At 38.9% G+C, this 17057-nt stretch overlaps 1 protein-coding gene and 1 long non-coding RNA gene across 3 annotated transcripts in view; one reads left to right on the top strand and one right to left on the bottom strand.

Moving 5' to 3' along the window:
- Positions 1-800, bottom strand: part of LOC135104331 (zinc finger protein 850-like) — a 15408-nt gene extending 14608 nt beyond the window's left edge. The window contains exon 1 of one of the 2 annotated variants that reach the window (XM_064011608.1): positions 64-800. The gene's annotated coding sequence lies outside the window, so the exon portion shown is untranslated. The remainder of the gene's footprint in view (positions 1-63) is intronic. The other variant, XM_064011607.1, reaches the window with a different exon arrangement.
- The window catches only part of LOC135104333 (uncharacterized), a 19251-nt gene extending 2194 nt beyond the window's left edge, over positions 1-17057 (top strand). The window contains exons 2-3 of the long non-coding RNA XR_010270402.1: positions 1489-1670; positions 16907-17057. This is a non-coding gene — a long non-coding RNA (uncharacterized LOC135104333). The remainder of the gene's footprint in view (positions 1-1488; positions 1671-16906) is intronic.

Below are 17057 nucleotides of genomic sequence, written 5' to 3'. Positions count from 1 at the left end.
GTATAGTGGTGTTGTAGGTTGATTAATGAATGATAGGAATGTCTAAAAATACGTAAAATTTACCGGTTATCTCCCAGCCTCATCTTACCGTTGGCGAACTTAGAGAAGCGCTGCAGGAGTTTTAAAAGCCTTCGTAACGGTGCTTGTCCCTCCCTTATCTCATGACTTATGGTTGTTCCTGCATTTTTATGGCCGTTTTATTATGCATGTGTACGTGTCATGGTGTTTTGGCTTGTTACATGTTGGTTCCAGTTGTTGTTTGGGTTTGTTTGAGCCTTTATTTTCTTTTTCTTGATCTTCACTATTTCTAGCGGCATCTCTGCAAGACTTAACTTGATCTTGATTATATCTATTTCTATTTTTATGCAATGGGTGCTTCATCTTAAACTCTCGTGGTGTATAGTATCAAAACTTGTATTAAAAAGACTGATATGAGCTTTCTTATTTATGCAAGTTATTCACTGGGAGAATGATTCAAATGGTTATCTTTGCAAGAGTGTAAAATGTGTTCCTTAGCGGAACAGTCAATTTTAGAGGTTCTAGAGTATTTTTACCACTTCTTGGCTACGAAAGTATTATTTAAGAGTAAGTCTGTAAGTCTTAAATTGACTATTTCGTAAAGTTTTGCTAATAATAGGTATATGATGTGAGGGAAGGAGTAGGGCGGAAGGTGAGGTGTTTATCTTTGTTATTTTCGTATATACTCTTTACTGCTGAACTTATTGAGGTAAAGTATATATGAAAGTCTTTAGTATGTCGTTTCTAGTCATTAATTACTATTATTCTGTTGTCCTTTACTTGCTTTTTTGATGTCTGAAATTTCTTGACGTGTTCCAATGTTTTATTTACTGCTGCGCGGGAGAAACAAAGCGGGTAACTCGAATCAAAGTGTGTTAGGCGCCAATGGGCGGTGTGTATTCAATGGTGCTGACGTGGTGTGCAGGGGTAGAAACATTACCTAATATTACCTAACCTAACCTAACCTGAAATAAAAAAAAAAATACGGCCAAGTAGAATGTTCCGTTATGTTTAGCTTTTGTAAAATTTTATATTAGTGTCCTAAAGGGGGGGTGGGGGTGTCCAGGAGGGAACGAAGCTCCCCCAGGTTAGGTTAGGCTGAGTAATGTTAGGTTAGGTTAGGTAATGCTAGGTTAGATTAGTGTCCCTAAGGGGGACTTCAAATTTCTGGAGACTTTGACTACAGATTTCTGGATATTTTCCTATCAACAATATGGGAGTCATCACAATAGCAGCGGCAGTAGCTCTCTATTTATTTTTTGGTGGTAAGAGGAGGTATTTGGTCTTATTTTAGTCTTCCACACCCGAAATGCCCGCTTTTTCACTAGGTTTCCAAGATTGTAGGGGGTAGGAGCCGAAAACAATAGGAAATAGAGCCGCGAGTGCAATCTTGATAATTACCGGTAGAACTAATAGTATATCGGTATATATCGGTGATAGTATATCGGTGGAATCATGTTTCTTTGTCAGGAAGACCTGTGGCTACCTCTTCTGAGGGTGCAGTGAAGTGTCAGGATGAGCAGAACAAGAGCAAGACCAAGGTGAAGGTGCCGTGACTGCAGGATGTGTTGCTGCAAATGTTGACGGAGACCAAGGCTGGAAGTTATGCTCAGATGCAGTGCTTGGCCATTCTGGGGGATCCTCTTCTGAAGGTATTTAAAGTTTATAGTTTATTGTTCGAGAAGGAAAACATAGAAAGAACTAAACAAATACTATAATAATTTTGGAAGAAAACAGAACAGGAAAAAAATAAGGAAGAGAAACATTAGAGAAGCTGCGTCTGAGCCTTGGTTAAACTGAGTCTGCTGATAACGAGACAGCAACTGTTTTATTTCGGGGAAGAATTATGAAGCTTTTTTTTTTTTTTCAAATCGTGATCTACACAATGAAGAACTGAATGAATATTAACCTAATCTAACCAAGCCCTGTGGTGAAAACGCTAATATTATTGCAATATTATCTAAGCATTTAAATGAACAGTCCCTTGGTAGTATAATTTGTTCATCCAGTCATTAAGAAAAACTGCCTAACGAGCCAACGAGGACTGTGGATTCAATGACCTATTTATCTAATGGTCTTATTTCCTATTACTGGCTTGAGTTTTGTAGTTATTAGTAATTTTAAATGTCTGAAGTACGACGCAACAACTTTAATTGCTAGATTATTGTAAGACAGCGTAACAACAGCACAAAATCATCTCGTTAACCATGGCAGTAGTGTAATAGCACTTATCTTTGCTGGAGCCTTGCCGAGTGTTGTCACGTCGTAATTAAGTTGTTAGTCAATGGAAAAAGTTAATCTTTTTCCATTGACTAACAACTTAATTAATTAATTTCCATATTACGTGCTGCGGCGCACGTAATATGGAAGGAATTGAAGTTAGTTACTTTCAGCAAGATAACAGACGAATAAATAAATTAATAATATAAAAAAGTAATAGATAAATAAACATACAAGTTGATTGATAAATAAGTGTGTGTGTGTGTGTGTGTGTGTGTGTGTGTGTGTGTGTGTGAAAGAGAGAGAGAGAGAGAGAGAGAGAGAGAGAGAGTAAAGGAAGCATGAACGTGATTAGCAATACCGTGGTTTATCGGGGCTACGTAACACTGCCATGGCGTCACGCGAAGGCTTTCGAGACACTGTGGACACGGGAACTTAAAAGCGTCCTTCGGTGCACCCGCAAGTTCTGTGTGTTCCTTTTATAAGCTGATTAAAACTTGCCAAAGCTGAATTATGGCCACTGAAAAAAAAAAAATACTATAACACTAAAACTATAACACTAAAACACTACAACACGCGGCGTGTTGTAGTGGGCTTGATGAGTAAATGAGACTTGAAACAGTTACAAAAATAAATTGCAAAGGAAAAATACTGAGATACAAATATTAGAGGTTTAAGGCGTATGGTGAAATGAAAAAAAAAAAAGTGTTGAGGAAAGTCTCAGATGGGATAAGTGAACAATGTGAAGAGAATTGGATGCAACTTCACGGCAAAATTGTAGATAACCATAGTTGCTGTATTCTCCTGTGCTTTACCACTTGCCTGAAAAAAAAAGGTCCTTACTTATCTTGCCTTTCCCTTGTAATTTATCCTTAAGAGTCATGAGAGTGTAAGACGAAGGCGGAAAGGCAAGTAAGGGAAGAATAGACAAGGCAGGAGAAATAGGACGGAGGCGGCGAGAACCTTATTCAGAAAAAAAAGATATAATATATATATATATATATATATATATATATATATATATATATATATATATATATATATATATATATATATATATATATATATATATATATATATATATATATATATATATATATATATATATATATATATATATATATATATATATATATATATATATATATATATATATATATATATATATATATATATAAAACGAGGTTTTGTGAGCATTTGGGATCAAACCATTACGAATATAAATAACAAATGAAAAAAAAAAATACTTGTATGATTTACGATTAAGAGCCATGAGGGTGTAAGATGATGACGAAGAAAGGCAGGAATAGAACATGGGAGTCGAGAACTTTAGCAAGGACAAAAAGGTAAAGAAACGAAAAGGTTTTGAGAACAGTTAAGACCAAAAGCAAGCATGACATTAGAGAATACACCATGTAACTTATTAAACCTATATAAATCTCTGTAGCATTGTGACTGAAGACAATAGAAACCCTAATCACCCACACACACACACACACACACACACAGAGGTCAGTGCCACGCTACAAAGAGGAAACATTACCATAACTTCTCGGGGCCCCTGAGTGTAGGAGGTAAGCAGAACGTGAGCTTTGCCTCTCCACCTCGCTTTGGCCGTCTCCACAATCCCGCGAGCGATATAAGGAAGGTGTTGGCTCTCAGGTAGCTGCTGAAAAATATTTAATAATACTCGAGATTGTGGATTTAGAAGCTGTTGTGTGTTATGATGAGGTTAGGGTGATGTGCTGTCGCGCGCGCGGGTGTGTGTGTGTGTGTGTGTGTGTGTGTGTGTGTTGGTGGCAATATCAATTATAAGACAATGGCCAAGGATGGGGAGCTTGTCTTGATTCTTATTAGAGTCGCTGGCTTCACCTCGCATACTGTAACTCTCCTCTGCACGTGTTATTGTGTTTGCTGAAAAGGAAAGTGCGTACCCACCCACCCACCCACCAACACACACACACACACACACACACACTCACACACACACACACAGACAGACAGACAGACACATAGACAGATGTAGTGATGGGTTTAGGGGAAGGGATGAGGTTGCAATCAGGATGTAAGGAAGAAATGGAGAGATAAGGGTAAGGAAAGAATTGTTATTGGAAGACAGTCTACTGGTAAAACACTGTAGTCTGTCCTTTCTATTCCTTTAGCCACGTTTTCTTTATTTCCTAACTCTCATACTTTCGAATTTTCCCTTTTCATTCCTCAAATTTTCCTTCTCTTTTAACTTTGATATAACTTTCTTCCTCCTCTTTTTTTTTTTTTACACTATTTCTTCCTTACTTTCTCTTGATATTTTCCTCTCCATTCCTCTTTCTTATCTATTTCCTTCTTGCATCCTCTCTTCCGTCTTTATTTACTTCTCCCCCTTCCTTCTTCCCCCCCTCATCCACCTTCTCCCTCTCCTTCTTTATTTTAACCTTCATTTTTCCTTACCCCCGCCGACTCCTCTCCCCCCAAGGGAAATTTCCCCGAACACCAATAAATGTCTGGGAAAAAACTCAACCTCCCCGATGTTATGTATGTTTTTCCTTCCAGCAACACACACACACACACACACGAAGTTTCAGTAAATCTCGTTGTATATAATATTTCGATTGTGTGTGTGTGTGTGTGTGTGTGTGTGTGTGTGTGTGTGTGTGTGTGTGTGTGTGTGTGTGTAAGAAAACTTGATTAAGCAAAGAATGTAATAAAGCAGGAATGGAGAATAATGCAAGTATGTGAACAAAGGAAGAATGTATTGGGGAGGAACAGGAGAGTAAAAAGAATGAGAGAGAGAGAGAGAGAGAGAGAGAGAGAGAGAGAGAGAGAGAGAGAGAGAGAGAGAGAGAGAGAGAGAGAGATTTCTTCCCCTCTCTCCCCCTCTCCACTCCTCTCTCTCACCCTCCTTCCTCCGTCTCTTCCGTTACGTTTTTTCCTCGACTTTGAAAATAATATCACAAATTTTCTGATGTTAATGCTCAGAGGGAAACGTAAACAGGTCATTAACGAAGTGGAAAATATAACCTTTATCGAAATTAGAGAGATGTGAAAGCTCCGTTATGTGTCTGTTATGTTAGTAAGCAAGTGATCTATTCTTTTATTTTTGGGGGGGAGAGGGGATGGGGGGTGTGAAGGAAACTGGCGAAGGGAAAAATTATATATACGTGAAAAAAAAAGTGTGTTTAAGTTGTCACTCACGAAATAGTCAAAGGGTAAGTTAAAAAATGTGAAAGATTCGTTATAAGTTTGCTACGTTAGTGTGTGTGTGTGTGTGTGTGTGTGTGTGTGTGTGTGTGTGTGTGTGTGTGTGTGTGGTGTGATGGAGACGGCCAAGTGAAAAAAAAAAAATAATAAAAAGTCAATGAATGAGTCAGAAGGTGTTTACTTAGTTTAATTCCAAGGTGTCTTGATCCCCAACTCCCGAAAAATAGCTTAAGATGTAGCAAGGAGGTAAATAAGGAAATAAATAAAGAAAAGAAAATAGATAGCATAGGAATTGGACTGCTTTTCTTTGTTTAGTTATTTTCTTTTTGCTTTGGAGCAGTTTTTTTTTTTTTTCTTTTGTTTCCTGTCATTCCTGTTTCGTGTGATTTCCTGGTGCTATTTGGTGATTCTCTTTAGCATGAAGGTCTATGCTTATTTTACTATTTATTTATTTTATTTATTTATTTATTTCCATATCTGTTCGTTTATTTACTTTTCGTGGGTGGTGTTAGTATTCAAGCTCCATTATCATTTTTTTTTTTTTTTGGTCTAGCCTCAACATACAGACTACATAAACTTTTGCCCGATGCCAGCGTTCCAAGTGTATTATATATATATATATATATATATATATATATATATATATATATATATATATATATATATATATATATATATATATATATATATATATATATATATATCTTTTATTTATTTATTTATTTATTTATTTTTTTGCGTGTAGCTTCACATTCGAACTGCATTTTTTATCTGTCTATTTTTTTCCCCCTTGTTTTTGAAAGGCAGGCGTCTCAACAACTATTTCCAAAGGCTACATAGATAATTAGCCGGGTTCTAAAGTGTTTTCCTCTTGCTAATAATGGATAAATCTTGATAATCTATCACTAGAACCTTAAAAATCCTTAGAAACCCGTGTCACTTTAACTAAAGCCTTTCAGTGCAGTGGAGGCGCAGGGGGAAATGTTTCAGAATATAATCTTGAGTCTGGCTAAGTTAAGTTAAATTTGAAATGCATAACTATTTTTTTCTGGTGTCAGTGTTTGATCTGCATTACTATTATTTTTTTCATCTAGTAATCCAGCTGTATTTTTTCTTTCACTACCTTCCTCAGTGCTATGAAAGGCATGTAAAAGTATTAGTTGGTGCCAGTGAGCCAAGGCGAGGGAGCTGCGTAGCTGGTGGCGCCGCGTAGGGAAGAGAGTTAGATTAAGTTACGTTAGGCAAGGTCATGAGTGGGGATCAGGTTTCGCTGCCCTGAAATGAAGTTGGGGTGAGGCTGAGAGAGAAATTACGTTCCGGTAAGCTAAGGGTATTTACAGGAATATATATACTACGTGTTTGGCTGAAGGGAAAAGCAAATAAGAGATAGGCTTAAGACCGGTATTCAGAAATGCTTTGCTCACTCTCTCTCTCTCCCTCTCTTTCTCTCTCTCTCCAACTATTTCCAAAGGCTACATAGATAATTAGCCGGGTTCTAAAGTGTTTTCTTCTTGCTAATAATGGGAAAATCTTGTTAATCTATCACTAGAACCTTTCAGTGTAGTGGAGGCGCAGGGAGAAATGTTTCAGAATATAATCCTGAGTCTGGCTAAGTTAAGGTGAGGTAGATTGACTCATTGGGAGGCGAGGGAAGGTTATATTATATAAGGGCAGAGTTACATAATGCAAAGGGCGCCTTATGTAATATGACAGGGGGGACTCAAAGAGAAGCATTCATGGTGAGGTGGCGGCAGAAGGGAAGGCGTGGAGGTGGTGGCGTTGGGGTACTCTTGATGTATGCCTCAATTTTTCGCCGAGCAGAGCGAGTCACAACAGCATGTCGTGTTTTTCCTCAGTCTTGAAGATCTTGCTCCTCCGTCTGCTCCTCGTTGAATAGGGAAGGGAAGGGAGGTGACAGGGAACAGAAGGCGGGGAAGTAACGTGTTAGGATATGCAAGGGGAAGTAAAATAGGTTGAGTAAGGTTAGTAGAAGACAGGAGAAAGAAGAGAGGTGGCAGGGAAAGGTAGGTGAAGAAGTGGTGTGGTAGACTGGAAGGGAAAAAGTAAATTGCGCTGGGTAAGGTTAGTAGAAGGTGGAAGGGAGAGAGGTGGTAGGAAAGGGAAGATGGTAAATTAGTATTATAGGAACTGCAAAGAAGAAAAAAGTAAGATGCGTTGGGAAAGGTTAGTAGGAGACAGAAAAAAGGACAAGAGAATGGCAGGGCACGGAATGGGGAAGTGAAACAAATTAGGAAGAAATGTGTAAGAGGGAGAAAGGAGATCATGAAGAAAAAAAAGGAAATGGAAGGATAAATCATGCTAGGAAAGAACGTGTAAGGGAAAAACAAGGAGAAAATAGCAAAAATACCATGAAATTTAAAGCAAAAAAAAGAAAACAAAAAGGCTGGAAAGCGACTTGTGGGTGTGGGGGGGGATGAAAGATGAACATACGAATAAGGAAGGTGATGACAACTTAAAGGTAAGCTTAACTGTATGGTGCGGTAAGGAAAGGAGGAGAAAACAAACAAAAACAAAAACAAAAGAAAAAAATAGCGTGTAGAGGCCTGTGGGTATTAAAATCGAAATAAACGTAGAGATGTGTAAGAAGAAGAAAAGGGACCGTGAAGGGAAAAAAAAAGAAAGAAAATGGAAGGAAGTGAAAAAAAGGCATTAGCAAAGAGGGAACAGAAAAAAAAAAAGAGAAAAAAGCGGCGTGTAAGGGGTAAAAGAAGGAAATATAAAGGAAACAAAAAAGAAGAAAACAGACCAAATAGCGTTGTGTAAGGAGTGAAAGGGAAAATATCACAAATGGAACAGAAAAAAAGGGAATGGGAAAAAAAAAAAAACAGAAAGTGACTTGTAGGGGTATTGAATGGAAAGTAGAGGAAGTAGAGGCAAGAGGGAGATAGGAGTAAAAATGAGGAAACAGTATAAAGAGAACAGAAAATGGGAAGGGGAAAAAAAAAAAAAAAAAAACAAAAACAAAATGACGTGTAGCTGCCGAGGATGGGTAAGGATACGAAAGAGAAGAGGAAGTAGAGGTGTGTAAAAAGGAATAAGGGAGTGAAAAGGAGGAAATAGCATAGAGGCAATAGAAAAAAAAAGGAAGAAAAAAAAAACAGACGAGAAATTGACGTGTAGAAACTTAGATGGATAGTAGATGGGAGATGTACAGGGAATATTGCAACTTTTCCAACACGTATTTATGCCAAGATAACGAGTCTGAAGAAGGAAAGTTAAATTATTTCACGCCTCCATAATTATTCTCAGGCGCTGAAAACGTTAGTACTAATTTGATAATGTGGACCCCCCTCCTTCTTAATTCACCCTCATTGCCCCACGGGGTTCGCTGCCCCCTCCCCCCTTGAAGTTAAGCGAAATTCAGAAAAAAATGTTACTTGGTTTAGAGATAAAAATTGTGGTGATTAAAGCTAATGTTTTTCTTCTTTATAATTTATGCAAAAGAAAAACGCTTAGACAGACAGGCTTACAGACAGACAGACAGGTAAACAGGCAGGCACTAGACAGACTCTGTCTGTCTAATCTATCTATCTATCTATCTATCTATCTGTCTATCTATCTACCTATCTATCTTTCTATCTATGTGTAAATACCTATCTGTCTATCTATCTGTCCTTCAGTCAATCAGACAGTCAGTCAGTCTGTCTGTTTATCTGTGTATCTATCTATCAATCTATCTATCTATCTATCTATCTATCTATCTATCTGTCTGCCTGCCTGCCTGTCTGTCTGTCTGCTTGCCAGGTTATCTGTCTATACATCTATCATGCACAAAACAAGACATTCCCTCACCGTACTTTCAGGAACCTTAACTTCCACACTTAACCCTTTCACTGCTATCTGGTACATTCCTTACTAAACACTGAGACATCTTCCCTTCTTCTACATCCACCTCTAAACACTGTACTGCCTTGAAATTGCAAAATCTACTCTTCTTTATCTCCTTCTTTCTTGTATATGTTTATGAATATTCTATACAGTGTTTTTTTTTTTAGTGTTGTAAATTGTTGCATACCAAAATGAAAGGGTTAAAGACTCCAAACCATCTTCTAGTACCCAATTTCTAATCCTCATGTCCTCGTGCCCTAGTGAACCCAGTGTCCCGTGCCCCTTTTTGCCTCGTCGCCCACTCCCATTAACTCCCACAAATCTAATTAAAACTTCCACGCGGCTGTAAAAATAGGGCCACCATTGCGTGGAACAAAAAGTGTGGGTTTTTCTATTGAACGTTAATGACACATGGGCGAAGAGGGGTGGATGGGAGGCGCTACTGGAGGAGAAGTAGGAGGATGAAGAGGAGGAGGAGGAGTAGGAGGAAGAGGAGGAGGAAGAAATGGAAGAAAATGAAGATGAAGTTGAGGAAGAGGAGGAACAAAGGGTGCAGTTTTTATTAAAATGTGTTTAGTGGTAGATGAGAAAGATAAATTCTGTTAGGAAAGGTAATTGTTATCAGGATAGGATGAACGGAGAAGGAGAAGGAGGAGGAGGAGGAGGAGGTGGAAAGAGAAGAGGAAGAGAAGGAACTAGTTTATGGTTTCGTTGAAAAAAAAAAAAAAAAATTGGTGGTAGGTGATGAAAATTAAGTGTTAGGAAAGAAAATTGTTATTAGGAAAGGGTGAACAGAGGAGGAGGAGTAGGAAGGAGTGGAAGAACAGGAAGAACAAACGGTATGGTTTTATCAGAAGAGTATTTAGTGGTAGGAAAGGCAATTAATTTTCGAGAAGGATAGACGGAGGAGGAGGAGGAGGAGGAGGAGGAGCTGGAGGAGGAAGAGGAGGAGAAGGAGGATGAAGAGTGGAAGAAGAGGAGGAGGAGGATGAGGAGGAAGAAGATGAGGAGGAAAGAGAGGAGAAAATAATATTGTTTTATCAGAAAAGTATTAAATAGTAAGTGACGAAAATGAACTGTGCTTGGAAAGGTTATTTTTGTCAGGAAAGAATGAACAGTGTAAAAAGAAAAAAAAAAGTTAATACTAGAAACTTATCATTACGGTTATAAAAAAAGATGATTGATATTACGAAAGAAGGCGGAAAGTGAAAAAAAAAAATCATTAGCACTTTTAGCAGCTGACCTGCATTAGAAAACGGCAGAGAGGGTTAAGAAAGGAGGAATAACGATAGAAAAAAAAAGTAATTAGTATTAATATAGTATAATTGTAATAAGAGACAAGGGTAACTGAAGTAGAAAAAGATAAAAAAAAAGAAAAAGAAAAACAATTAACTCGCATTAAAAGAGAGTGACGATGCCGAAATAAGAATGATGATTACCAGAAGAAACTACTAAATATTAAAACAAACGTGACAAGAATTTGAAAAGAGCGTACCAAGGTTGGATAAAGAAAGGATAAAGAAAATAAGAAAAAAAAAGTAACACGCATTAAAAGAGGGTGACGATGCCGAAATAAGAATGATGATTGCCAGAAGAAATTTCTAAATATTACAACAAATGTGACAAGAATTTGAAAAGAGCGTGCAAAGGTTGGATAAAAAAAAGTGTCATTGTTAGTGAGGAGGCAATTAAAGTTACGTAAAGTGTAGTTAGTGTGGAAATAAGAGTAATTCATGCAAGAGAAAAATGTTAATTGAATTTAGAATGCGCCTCATTATCATTAGAGGGAAGACGAATAATAGCGGAAGAATCATGCAGTGGAAAAAAAATAAATCATACAGGGGATTGTTTTTTGCTTGCAGTCCGCGTGTAAAAAAAGGAAGGAAAAAAATAAAAGAAAAGAAAGATCGATGAAAATATAAATATATTTAAGAAACACTTTTATTAAACAAACAAAATAAAGATATGATCAATTAACTTAAATGCACGTACACACACACACACACACACACAGTTAAGGGGGGTGTACCTCACCTTCATCCTCCCCGAACTCATGTATGCCTCCCCAGCGTGGTCCTCCCTCACACACACTCAACAGCTACAACTGGAGAGTGTGCAGAAAAAGGGCGTGCAGGGTCATCCTTGGCCCTGCCTACACCACCTAAGATGAAGCCCTGACCACCCTGAGTCTGTCCAGACTATCCACCAGGCACCGAGAGGCTCTGGAGAAGTTTGGAAGGGGGACTACTGCATCATCCACGTCTCAGACACATGCTGCCGCCTGACGCGCCTCGCCCGGTCCGTGCCACCAGACACCACAACCAGATAACGCCTCTAAAGGCGCCGCGCACGGACCGGTACAGACTCAGCGCGATTCCCACCATGGTGCGAGCCATCAATCAATAGTATTTCCCTTCTAGATTAGACTTACTTTTAGGATTAATGTTAAGTATTTCCCCACCCCCTCTGTACATTTTCAGTTTGTTAACTTCCTGAATAATAAACCGTTTATTATTATTATTATTATTATTATTATTATCATTATTATACACACACACACACAAAAGATATAGAGTAAAAAACAAAAAACAAAAACAAAAGCAAATAACGCAATGAGGAAACCGAAGACGAGGAAGAAAGAAAGAAAGAAAGGAAGAAAAAATCAAATACTTACAAACGAACGAACAAAATATAAAAATAACCTCATTTGTGTATCTTTATGCGAATCAAAACTTTTCGTCCAATTTGTCTTTTCCACGTACGAGACTGTGAACGAAAGGAAGAGAGAAAGTGGGGCAGCGAGAACCGTAATATTTCGTTCTGTGTTGTCTTATCAGACTTCCCTTCATATTCACGAAGAGAAACGGGAAGGGAAGAAGGAGAGACGGAGGATGATAAAGGCAGAGAGAGAGAGAGAGAGAGAGAGAGAGAGAGAGAGAGAGAGAGAGAGAGAGAGAGAGAGAGAGAGAGAGGCAAACATATAGCATAAAATTGTTGATAGACAGACAGATAGACAAACAGAAACATAATGAAATAAAAGACAAACAGAAAGGGGGAAAGATTAATGAAAGGGAAGAAACAATAAAGGAAGGAAGAAAGGGAGGAAGGAGAATAGAGATGGTAAAGATCAGGTGAGAGCGAGGGAAGGAAAAAAAAGCAAAACAATAAGGAAGGAATAATGGAGTAAAGAAGGGAGGGAAGAAGGAGAGAAAGTTTGGAGGAAATAATGATGGACGGATGAGTAATGGAAGGAAGGATGAAGAAAATGAGGAGAAAAAAAATAGGAAAGAATGGAAGGAGAGAAGAAGGAGAAAAGTATTAGAGGCGTTATGAAGAATAGATGGGGAAAAATGAGAGAGAGAGAGAGAGAGAGAGAGAGAGAGAGAGAGAGAGAGAGAGAGAGAGAGAGAGAGAGAATTCCTGTTGCGTCTATCGAGAACTTTCCCCCGCCCCTCTCTCTCTCTCTCTCTCTCTCTCTCTTTCTCTCACTACCCTGCATGCCTAAAATATTTTCTTCCCTTTCATCCTCTTTCCCTTTTCTTTTTATTGCTTGCCCGTCCTTCCTTCCTTCCATTCTTCATGCTTCTACCTGAGCTGAGAATATTAGGACTGCAAGACACTGACTGAGAAATAGGATGGAAGTCGTGAAATAATTGGGTACGAGTCACGCATATGGTCTGTGGAAGGGTGAATATAGCACGTGTTATTGGGTGGTTCTCTTGTTTCTGTGTTGGTTTAAGGTTTTTCAGTGCTAGACAACGTTTTCTATGATTCTCTGTTGGCATTTTCTTTATCTTTTTTTTTCTTTTTTTTGCGTTTCAGTCTTTTAAGTTGCTTTATAGCTAAGTAAAGGTAATGTGAGTCTCTTATATGCGTATGTCATTGTAAATCCGTTTATTTTTTTTTCATCTATCTATTTTTTTCTTTGTCCTAAATATTAACTAAGGAACAAAAACACGACCTTGGCAGTAACTGGGTGAATATTTTTTTTTTTTTACGTAATAAGTTCAGTGGTTTAAATTTTCGTCCGTTTTGACATTATTTTTCCTCGAACGTTTCATTGATGTGATATTCTGCGGCACTGTGATCATTGACATTTCCTCAGTCTTTTCCTTGGCGCTAAATTATTCTCAGCGGTTTAAATTTTCGTCAAAGTAATTTTCTTCAGAGGTTCCGTGGGTGTGATATTTCGCGGTACTCTGATGTTTGGCATTTTCTCGGTCCTTCCTCGACGCTAAATTATTCATCGGCACAACTTTTCGCCCGCCAAGCTTCGAAAGTTTGCACAAGTCTGGAGTCCTCGTCGTGTCTTTTGCGTAACCTTGTCTTGAACTTTGTTGTTGATCGCGGGAACTTTCTGAGATTCTTTATAATGTATTGCGAGAAAAAACGGAATTTAAGATAGGACACACTGAAGCAAACTCACTCTCTCTTTCTCTTGTTACTTCTTTATCTAGTCGGTAACTTTAATGGTGTTTGTTGGAAGCTGTATCTGTATCACAAGAAAACTGTGTTGTGATATTTTGTTTTCTATATTGAATCTATATGGAACCGACATTTAAGCCGTAAGAGATTGTTCGGCATCAAGAGAGTCAGATTCACCTAATACCCTGCGTCGTGAGCCTCTAGTCTCTGTATACATCTCTGTACATTCTATACTATACATAAGGAAGAAAGCTCCGGGGGCTGTTACTCCCCATCATCAATATAGTTTAGGCAGTCACCTTACACCATCCACGTGTTGTAATGTGGTTGTCGGTTTTATTTCACAGTAGTGAGTGTAGAAATATTCTCAACTTTGTAGCTCTAGACAATCTCAGGGCAGGGCGTCTTGACTGGTTGAATTATTGACGCAAAGAATCAGGGTTGAAAAAAAAAAAAATCCGTGCTTTTTTTTCAAAACCAACCCACTGTTTTTTTTGGAAGGTTTTATTGCTTTTTTGGGGGTTTTATTGGGTTTTATTGGGTTTTATTTGTTTTTTTGCTTATTCCTCATATTTAAGTGTGAATCAGTTTAAATAAGCAATTAAAAATAATCTAGAGTGAAAAGAAAAGGTATGAAGTGTTATCTGAAGGACAGCCACTCGTTTAGGTCATGTTGATACAGTTTGGTCGGGCTGGACAAAGGTTGTGTTAACTTGTGTTGTACAGGAAATGAATTGGTCAGGCTTGACTACATTTACATTTTTTATGTATACGAACAGAAGGCTCCCTACTTAATGAAGCAGCTTTTCTACCCATATTTTTAGCTGAAGCCACATGTCAACCCAAGGGATTTTAATAGATTAATATCACAGGCCAGAAGCCGTGACGTGTCAATTAAGCCACACCTCCTTTCTCATCCCCACTCCATGTCCGCCTCCCCATCCCCCACTCCCTTCTTGTTTCTACATTTCTCATACCCCCTCCCTTTCTCTTCCATATAAGCTCTCTCTCTCTCTCTCTCTCTCTCTCTCTCTCTCTCTCTCTCTCTGTATGTATGTATGTATGTATGCATGTATGAAGGATGCATGAGAATTATGGTGGATGGGGAGAGGGAAGGGAATGGGGATGTGGAGGGGTGGAGAAAGAAGGCAGGCCCAAGATTCACGTCAAAGGCAGCTCTAGCCAATGACAATTGCCATGAAAGAAAGATGGCAGGTGTCGCTTTTGTTAGAAATATAGATAGGAAAGCTACTTCATCAAGTATGGAGCCGTCTGTACATATATAAACATTATTTGCCTATATGTAATAAAACTAAATTTTTGTATGTAATGTATTTTTGAAAAAAAACCTTTTTTTTTTGAGTGGATCTTTTTTTTTTTTTTTTTTGGGGGGGGGGTTAATGCCAACCCTGCAAAGAACACAAGGTAAGAAGCAAACAACAACATGCTTGGCCCTCAAGAGACTGTTTGTGATATTTAAAAGATTCAGTAGGGAGGTTTCAAGACACTTCTCATAATTCTGGGTAATCCTTCTGACTGTACTCTTAAGAGACTGGCACTTTCTGTAGGCTCTTTTTGTATTATTTTTTGTTGCCCTTGGCCAGAATTTCTCTTGCATAAAAAAAAAAAGCAGTGTTGAGTTTATCGCCCGGGCAGTGAGGGAAGGCACCTGAGAGACCACCTCAGTAATGGTGTCGGGAGAGGACCGCCACCCTCACACCACCTCACCCTGCCATGCACTACATCTTCTTGAGTAGTGCCCTTGCTTCCTACTGAAATACATCAGTGAATACCTTAAAAAATCATTCACGACCTGATGATTTCTACATCAGCATACCTTGAGGTACTAATACATACACGCAGACATACATGCAATAAGGTATTCGTTACAGCATCCTATCATCTGCAGAAATTTAGTTTTGTATATGTAGCCACTCCTCACCTCCACATGGGCCAGTAACTTCCCAGTGAACTCAGCTGCATAAACCACATCTCACATGCAAATATGTTTCGGCAGCTGCCTTAATTAAGAGATGCAAGTGGTCCTCCAGAGGCGTGTATCCCGGCCACGTGTGGTCAGGCAGCGAGGAACCAGCGTGGAAGGAGGCTCATGTTTGCCAGTTTGACTTGCTAACACTAAACTAATTCGTAAAAATTCATTCTTCCCAAAGTTAAGAAAGGAGAACTTTGCGCGTGATTTTTCTTTCTTTTGATTTTGGAAAGTTGTGTTTCCCGGGGAGCACTCAGGCCAGTGATATCATCAGCGGCACATGCTAAATTCCCTTTGGTCTCACTTTGACGAGCGAGTGGATGCAGTGCGCGAACCAGCCAAGGTCACGGCAGCCCTCAGCTTATTCCCTAAACGAGGTAGGAGTATAATATTTTTTGGCTTTGGAGTTTGTACGCGCAACGTTCCGATACATATACTCACATTACACTCCCATGCCGCTAAATTGCCGCCAAGGTCACGGCAACCCAGAATTTATGCTCTGAACGAACAGGAAGTATATAATTTTTGTGGGTTTGGTGTTTGGACGTACAATCTTCCAATACTTACACCACCATTTTTTTTTCTGCTAGAGGAGTACCAGCCAAGGACAATAAAATATGTAAGAAAACGCCCGCTGAGTTGTCAGTTTCCTAAAGAAAGAAAAAAATAGGCCAAAATGATTATATCCCACGCCAACAGGTTACGGCGCCAACATCACCAAGATTACATCCTCGTAGTGGATGCATTTCACAAGAAGATCCTCGAATCAGCAAACGCATTAACGCATTTTATAGTTGGGATGTACACTTCAAGTTTCATACGAATCCGAAAAAAAAATGAACGTCTGTTTGTGGAGTGGCACCTCAGTGGATAATTTTTTCTCTTCTAATTTTGTTGCGTTGCCTTTCCTTAACATGGTAGAGCGTTACTTGGGTGGCTGGCAATGTCTCGGTAGGTAATGGTCCAGTCAACACAGCCATGAGAACAGCCACTTGCTTCCTGCCAGTGTCCAATGACTTCACCTGCCTCACTTGTGTGTGTGTGTGTGTGTGAGTGTGTTTTAGAAATGCTACTTGTGTGCATTTGCGAAGCTTGATAGCGTGTGTATCTGTGGTCCCCCATGTGTGTGTGTGTGTGTGTGTGTGTGTGTGTGTGTGTGTATCTATCTACATACACCTAGTAAACTACATGCACTCCTCCCTACAGGAATCTACAAATATTTCCCGAGATCTTCCGCCGTTTTACTGAGCCGCCTGTTATGGGGAGCCTTGTCAAGCATTTTTCTAGAAATCCTGATAAACGACATCAGCTAATCTGGCGCGTGTCGTCCCCCCGTGTTGTGAACATCATCGGAAAA

Source organism: Scylla paramamosain, chromosome 10 (genome assembly GCF_035594125.1).
Source record: "Scylla paramamosain isolate STU-SP2022 chromosome 10, ASM3559412v1, whole genome shotgun sequence".
NCBI classification, from domain to species: domain Eukaryota; kingdom Metazoa; phylum Arthropoda; class Malacostraca; order Decapoda; family Portunidae; genus Scylla; species Scylla paramamosain.
Note: the sequence above shows the minus strand (reverse complement) of the source record. Positions and strands in the feature narration are given on the sequence as shown.